Below are 7,873 nucleotides of genomic sequence, written 5' to 3'. Positions count from 1 at the left end.
CCATGGCCTTCTTAAAAAGATAGCAAACTCATGAGCACTAACACCAACAACAACCAAAGGTTAAGGCAATAAGCCTAGCAATAACTCATAGGTAAGCCTAAATCTAAAACACTGAATGATGATGGCTGTCATACTACAATGCCTCTGTACACTCTTCCCGGTCATCAAAGAGCTCTTTTTTCTCACCTTATAACTGATATGGTTTATGGCATCTGCCTGCAACAACCTACAACAATGAAACATAATTTTAGAAAGAGAAACAAGGAAGGTTATAAGAATTGGAGAGCAATTCCAGAGTGGACTCTGGAATGAACAAAGCAGTCTTGTAATTGGTGAACCCATTATCCATTATCCAATTCCTCTACAAGCACAATCTAACTTTGCAAAATGTGTTATACATTGTAGAGGAGCGTAATTAAAGTAAGTGGTGGACATCAAGCACAATTTAACTTAGATTATTATCTTACTGGATATCAAGCATTTGCTTCTACTTAAGCTCACCATTGCTAATTCAATATTATGGATGTAGAGAGCTCACTTAGTAGTTCATTATATCAGTTTATGTAGTTCATTCAAAAATTACATCCCAAAACATAACAAAACAAATTCAGATCATAACAGATTCTTGAAGATGCAGAACACTTTCTAGTGGCCCGAATGTTCCTTTATATTAGATCACACAACTCCTATAAAACCAAGAGACCATGAACCAAATAATTGTGTTTCTTCAATTGTTTTTTTGTCAGAATAAAAACCTAAACTTAGTAATAAATTCAATCAGCAAAAGAAAAACTTCAAAATCATTTTAGCCTGGACAAGCTTCAAGCTTCAAGCATAATATTCCTTATGACAAATAGAGAAATATTTGTTGCACAATCCCAAAATTTTGGTTCAACAAGTTTTTGTATAATCCTACTTAAATAACATTCTCTACACAAGCTGAAAATATTAATTTTAAAAAAGAGAGATAAAATTTTAAATTAAACGCACAATTATGTTTCAACAAATTTATGTACAATCTCACTCAAATTTGACTTGGAGGGACTTGAAGTGACATTAAGCACCAAAAATTCCAACCCATATATGAAATTGAAACAAGCAGAAGAAAACCCAAATAACATATGGGTATGAAAGTAAAGCAGAAAAGCTGAGTACCTGAGATGCCATGGATTTCAGGAAAGCTGAGAGAAATTGAGAAATTTGTTGAATCGGAGGGGAAGAACGGCAATCGAAAGAGGTGACAGAGAGTGAGAGATGAAGGTGGAGAAGGGCGGCTGAAAGAGAGAGGGTGAGGTTGCCATCGCTGATGTGGGTTAGGGTTTCTGAGGAGGTGACAGTTGCCGTCATCGTGGGCAAAAACGAGAGAGAGAAAACAAGAAAAGATAGGAGATGGAAGATATAACTAAGAGGATATGGAGTTATGTGAGATTCGTGGAGGTGGATTTTCTGTGAGGTTTGAAGAAGAGGAAGAGGAAGAGACTAGAGAGAAGAGGAAAAGGAAGAGCAACGAATGAGAAGAAAACAAAAACTAAGTGAAGGATGGGCAATAGAATGTCAATAGGGAGTTTTTATAGGGGGTATTTGTGATTTGATTTCAAAATGGGAATATTATTGAATAAATTAGTTGCGCCGGGGGCAAAGCCGCCAATTTCCCTAATTAATACACCACAAAATAAAACATAAATGATCTAACTCTCAATCTTCTTCAATCATCTATGTCTTCATTGTTGTTATTAGAAAACAACACGCCCTCTAATTCCGGTTCATCAAGTGAAAGGTTTGCAATTTCAAGCACACCCGCATTCTCCAAGTTCATAGTATCAAATCCATCCCCACCAACATCCCACATCTTGAAACATGCTTTGACAATAATGACACTTGAAACTAAAATTTCCTCCAGCTTTATTACTTGATTCAACCTTTGTAACATACTTCCACAGTGGAGCACTATCATCAATTGATTGAGAATGAGAGGAATCCCCACTAGAGTTAGCATTAGAGTTACTCATCTTTCCCTAAAAAAATTCAGCATGGTTCAACTTCACATTCATTATGTCTAATACCCAATTAACAAACCAAATTCAAATATACTCAACAACTAATAACAAAACTTTTATTAAAAATAAAAAAAGCTCCAAACATATACAATCATACAAAATACCCACACACAAAAAACACATCAAAACAGAGAAACAAAATTAAAAATCTGTGAAGCCTAACCTGAGTTTGCAAGAAGGAATCGTCCTTCTTGGTCACGATTTGCAACAAAGAATCGTCCTTCTTGTTGTGTTTCACTTAAAAAAAAACATAAGAAATAATCTTCACCTCACCACCAAATCTAACTCTTCTACTACTGTGAAGAGGGAGATAAGAAAAGAAAATAGAGATAGAGAACATAAATAAAATAATTTGAAAACAAAGGGGAAAAAAATTGAAAAAATACTTACATTTGCTGGAGAAAATGAGGAGCTGCGCAGGGGAAGAGCTGCTGCTGCGTATACTACGAACTGAAGGCTGAAAATGTGAGTGAGATGAGATTCATTTAGGTTTAAAAAAATATTTTTTCATTTTTAACCCATATTTTTAAAAATATTTCAAATCAGTCCACCAAAGTTTCAAAAATCACGTTTAGACCCCAACTTTTATTTTCAAAATTTCAATATGGTCCCTGCCGTGTCTTGACCGTGTCGGAGCCGTGTCTTGACCGTGTCGGAGCCGTGTCTTGACCGTGTCGGCGGCGTGTCTTGACCGTGTCGGAGGCGTGTCGGCGTGTCGGACACTCCGACACTCCAGCAGTTTGGCGTGTCGGTGCAACATAGGTCCTACATGACCCGTCTATTCATCAACTTCACCCTGTCAACCACGCAAAAGAAATATTTGAGCAAAGAATATATGGATACAAGTAATTCAGATAGTCACCGTCACCGTGGCATCCACTCCCATCCCATGCCATCACTACCACCACTCGCTTGAATCTTCAATTCCTTATTTATGTTCATTGCTCAAGTGATATATTCTTGCAAAATGAAGATAAGACTGTTCAATTATTAGATTGCGAATTTTAGACCATTGATCAAGAAGATAAGACCCAGTAACCAACTGCTGATTAAAGCACTTTCAAATATTAAACTCTCTATACACTCTCTGTTCTATTTTAGACGCAACAATTTGATCTGTAACCTTACCAGCAAATTCGAAATGGTTGTCCTTCTTCTTCTTCTCTTGTTTCACTTAGCCCCTTGTGCGACCTCATTAAACTTCAGTTTCCCCACCTTCACAGATGACATCACCACCTTATCTCTCCAGGGAGATGCTTTGGTCGACGGTGATTTCCTCCGACTCACCAAAAGCGCTCTTGACGCGGAAAAATACTACAGCGTCGGCCGAGCCACCTACAGCCAACCCTTCCTCCTCCGCGACAACGCCACGGGAAAACTCGTCGACTTCACCACAAATTTCACATTCACCATCGACTCGCAAAACAATTCAAACTATTCAGACGGGCTCGCCTTCTTTTTGGCGCCACAGGGGTCTGCACTCAACACAACAATAGGCAGAGGCCCCTATCTTGGCCTCCCAATCATAAACCCAGAAAAATACGAGTCCACGAATCTGTACCCGTTTGTGGCAGTGGAGTTTGACATCTTTCATAATGATATAGATCCCCCCGGCGATCATGTTGGTATTGATGTCCACTCTGTCAAGTCTAATGTTACAAGGGCGTGGAATGGTGGCATTATGGAGGGACAAGTCAATAATGCTTCGATTCGTTACGATTCTGGATCGAAAAGTCTTGGCGTTACCTTCACTAGTTATGAAAATGATGTCTGGGTTGAGAGGGATCTTGCTTACATGGTTGATCTTAATGAGATTTTGCAGGGTTGGGTGATTGTTGGGTTCTCTGCTGCAACAGGTGTTTGGACTGCTCGCCACACGATCAACTCATGGAGTTTCAGTTCGACATCGCTGATTGATGAGAATGCAAGAAATGGCATCAACATTGGACTTGTGGTTGGGCTGGTTGTTGGTGGGTGTGTTCTTTTGGTTGGTGGGTTTTGTTTGGTTTGGTTCATTTTTTGGAAGAAGGGGGGAACAGGGGAAAGTAGCGACAATGATGAAGATCCTGTGGTCAACGATCCGATTGATGACGAATTCGAAAAGGGGGCTGGCCCGAGGAAGTTTTCGTACAAGATATTGGCTCAATCGACAAATGATTTTGACGAGAGAGAGAAGCTTGGAGAGGGAGGGTTTGGTGGGGTTTACAGAGGCTTCGTAAAAGATTTGAACTCATATGTTGCTGTTAAGAGGGTATTAAGTGGGTCTAGACAGGGGCTGAAGGAGTACGCAGCAGAAGTAAGGATCATCAGTCGACTTAGGCATCGAAATCTGGTGCAACTCATTGGTTGGTGCCACCAAAAGAGAGAACTCCTACTTGTTTACGAGTTCATGTCCAATGGAAGCTTAGATTCCCATTTGTTCAAAGGAAAAAGCTTGTTAGGTTGGGAGGCAAGGTACAGAATTGCTCAAGGCTTGGTGTCCGGATTGTTCTATCTACACGAAGAATGGGAACAATGTGTGTTGCACAGAGATATCAAATCCAGCAACATTATGTTGGATTCGAATTTCAACGCCAAACTCGGAGATTTCGGATTGGCTCGACTTGTTGACCACGGGAAACAATCACAAACCACTGTTCTGGCTGGAACCATGGGCTACATGGCTCCTGAATGTGTCACCACAGGAAAGGCTAGCAAGGAAACAGATGTTTACAGTTTTGGAATTGTTGCTTTGGAGATAGCTTGTGGGAGAAAACCCATTGATCCCAAGTTGGGAACAAGTAAAATCAACATGGTAGAGTGGGTTTGGGAGCTTTATGGACAAGGGAAGGTCATTGAAGCAGCTGACCCATCAATATTGGACTAGTGCTCGGGTTGGGTATTGGTGGACTTCTTGTCTTGGGTGGTGGGTTGTGTTTGGTTTGGTTCATCTGTTGGAAGAAGAGAGGGGAAAGTAGTGATGAAGATGTTACGGTGAATGACTCGATTGATGAGGAATTCGAAAACGGGACAGGCCCCAAAAAGTTTACAGAAAATTGGCTCAATCAACGCGCAATTTTGATGAGGGACAGAAGCTTGGAGAGGGAGGATTTGTTGGAGTTTACAGAGGCTACATAACAGAACTGAACTTAAATGTTGCGGTGAAGAGGATATCAAGTGGGTCGAGACAGGGGTTGAAGGAGTATGCAGCGGAAGTAAGGATCATTAGTCGACTTAGACATCGGAATCTTGTGCAACTGATTGGTTGGTGCCATGAAAAAAAACAACTCCTACTTGTTTATGAGTTCATGTCTAACGGCAGCTTAGATTCCCATTTGTTCAAAGCAAAGAGATTGTTAGCTTGGGAAGCAAGATACAGAATTTCTCAAGGCTTGGCATCAGGGCTGTTCTATCTCCATGAGGAATGGGAACAATGTGTGCTGCACAGGGATGTCAAATCCAGCAATATCATGTTAGATTCAAATTTCAACGCAAAACTTGTGGACGACGGAAAACAATCACAAACTACTGTTCTTGCTGGAACCATGGGCTACATGGCTCCCGAATGTATGACCACCGGAAAGGCTAGCAAGGAAACAGATGTTTACAGTTTTGGAGTTGTTGCTTTGGAGATAGCTTATGGGAGAAAACCCATTGATCCCGAGTTCAGGAGCAGTCAAATCACTATGGTGGAGTGGGTTTGGGAGCTTTATGGTAAAGGGAGAGTCATTGAAGCAGCTGACCCAAAACTCTGTGGAGATTTTGAGAAGAGCCAAATGGAGTGCTTGTTGATTGTTGGGTTGTGGTGTGCTCATCCAGATCACAAGATCAGGCCTTCAATACAACAAACAATTCAAGTGCTTAACTTCGAAGTTCCATTGCCTATTCTCCCGTCAAAGATGCCGGTGGCTAGCTACTTTTCTCCTCTGCTATCATTTTCAATATTGTCTGGTAGTACTGATTTAGAAGGAGGTCCAGGTTATGGCTACAACACCAATTCCTCACAGTTCACCACCGCTTCTGCATCAAATTCTTCTCCATCAGCATCACTTTTGTACTCAAAATAAATTTAATTTTAATTGTTGTTTTATAATAATGTACAAACTTTTTTGTAATTTAATTTTATATTTGAATAGTACATACAATTGGGTAGGCTTTCAGTTCTGAATTCTAAATCCATTTACATCTCCAAGCACTTAAATGAGTTCAATCCATCTTTCCATCCAAACTTTATCAAACTATTAACTCACAAAATTTCTATCCAACATGCAATAATTATCAGACTTATTGGCTTTGGCCCGTCGACCTCACAAACAGGACTAAGCAATAAATATAAGATAAGAAATTAAAGACTTCCATTAAATGGAGAAATTATAGAATAGTACGGTATCACCACGTCCCCTAGTAATACTTCTATTCAAAATTTGCCATTTGTATTCTTTTTATAAGAAATTAAACTATTGTTCCAGTTGGATTTGAAACTCCAATTTTACCCTTCACAACAAAATTTAAAAAATTGTTAGAAAAACAAAGAATATGAATACAACCCCTACCATCGCATTGACACCTTCCTCTCTGTCTTTCCGATGTGCATTCAAATGTCTTGGTAAATTAGTAATTTCAATTTGATAATGATTAAAGCCTCTTTGTTTGAATATGGACCCATTTGCAATGATTAGGGATCTTGCAGGTGCTTCCATTGGTTCAAGAGAAGTTGCAGTTTCAGGGAGAAAGACGAAGGGCCGGCGGAGTGACTGTTGCATTCCTAAAAGGACACAAATTAATGTGCAAACAACCAATTAAAAATACCCGCAAGTGCACGAATCTATTGAGGTATAGATTATGTAAGTACGGGGTCGATCCCACGAAGAACTTGTCGGCTTCCTATAAGTTCTAATTTGAGTATGTAAAGAACACTTATTTAACACACCACAAATGCACAAATGCAAATTGGAAACTAAACATGAGTAAAGAAATGTAAAAGAAATGAAACAACACAAGAAACCAAAGAAAAACAGAAACAGCACTTTCTATCACCCCTTTATCACCTGTGAACAGTGTCGTGAACAGTGAAAATGAACAGTGCGACCGGTCGTGAACAGTGACTACCGGTCGTTTTTGGGCAGATTCATGTGCGACCGGTCGCCTGAACAGTAAAGACCGGTCGTTTTTGGGCAGATTCGTTTATCTGTTTTTCCAGTTTCGACTTCTGTCCAGTGTTTTGCCTATAACTTTTCAACCGTTTATCCAAATTTCACGTTCTTTATACAGTTGGATTCAGTACAGAAAATGGAAGAACACAGCGCGGACCAAAAGTCAAAAACAATTACGGAAACAAATAAAATTCAGTAAACAAGACACACAACGTATCAAACACACAACTCACACACACATTGGGGGGGGGGGGGGGGTTTGGTTTGGTTCAAGTGACTTATTTCTATTGCATGAAAGTAAATGGACTTTGAATTTAAATGAGAATGGCAGAGATGAGTTATCAAAATGTGAAAGTACCAAGTAACAAACACTAGGGTTTCGGAATCCACCCTAAACAATTCTACCCATGTTCATGGATACTCAAGTCATGAACTCTAAACGTATTGATGAAGATGTTCGCAATCAAGACCATGGGTCGTGGCTCAAGACGCATTGATTCTCTCTAATATATGTAAAGTGCATGGTTCGTGCTACAATACTTGTGCCCTCCCCATAACCGAACCTAGGTATGGTTCGTACTTCGATTCAATTACAAGGAAAACCCATTAAGTTCAAAGAGAATATGAACATCACAAGAATCCTAATAGCATGGTGTTTACATTAGGTATTCAAGAAACCAATTC

General features: G+C 39.7%; 1 pseudogene; it reads left to right on the top strand.

Annotated features, from left to right (window-relative positions):
- Positions 1-2,703: 2,703 nt before the first annotated feature.
- On the top strand, positions 2,704-6,210 carry LOC110773573 (L-type lectin-domain containing receptor kinase IX.1 pseudogene; annotated as a pseudogene).
- Positions 6,211-7,873: the final 1,663 nt, after the last annotated feature.

This window comes from Prunus avium, chromosome 4 (assembly GCF_965620075.1).
Source record: "Prunus avium chromosome 4, drPruAviu1.hap1.1, whole genome shotgun sequence".
In the NCBI taxonomy this organism is placed as follows: domain Eukaryota; kingdom Viridiplantae; phylum Streptophyta; class Magnoliopsida; order Rosales; family Rosaceae; genus Prunus; species Prunus avium.
Note: the sequence above shows the minus strand (reverse complement) of the source record. Positions and strands in the feature narration are given on the sequence as shown.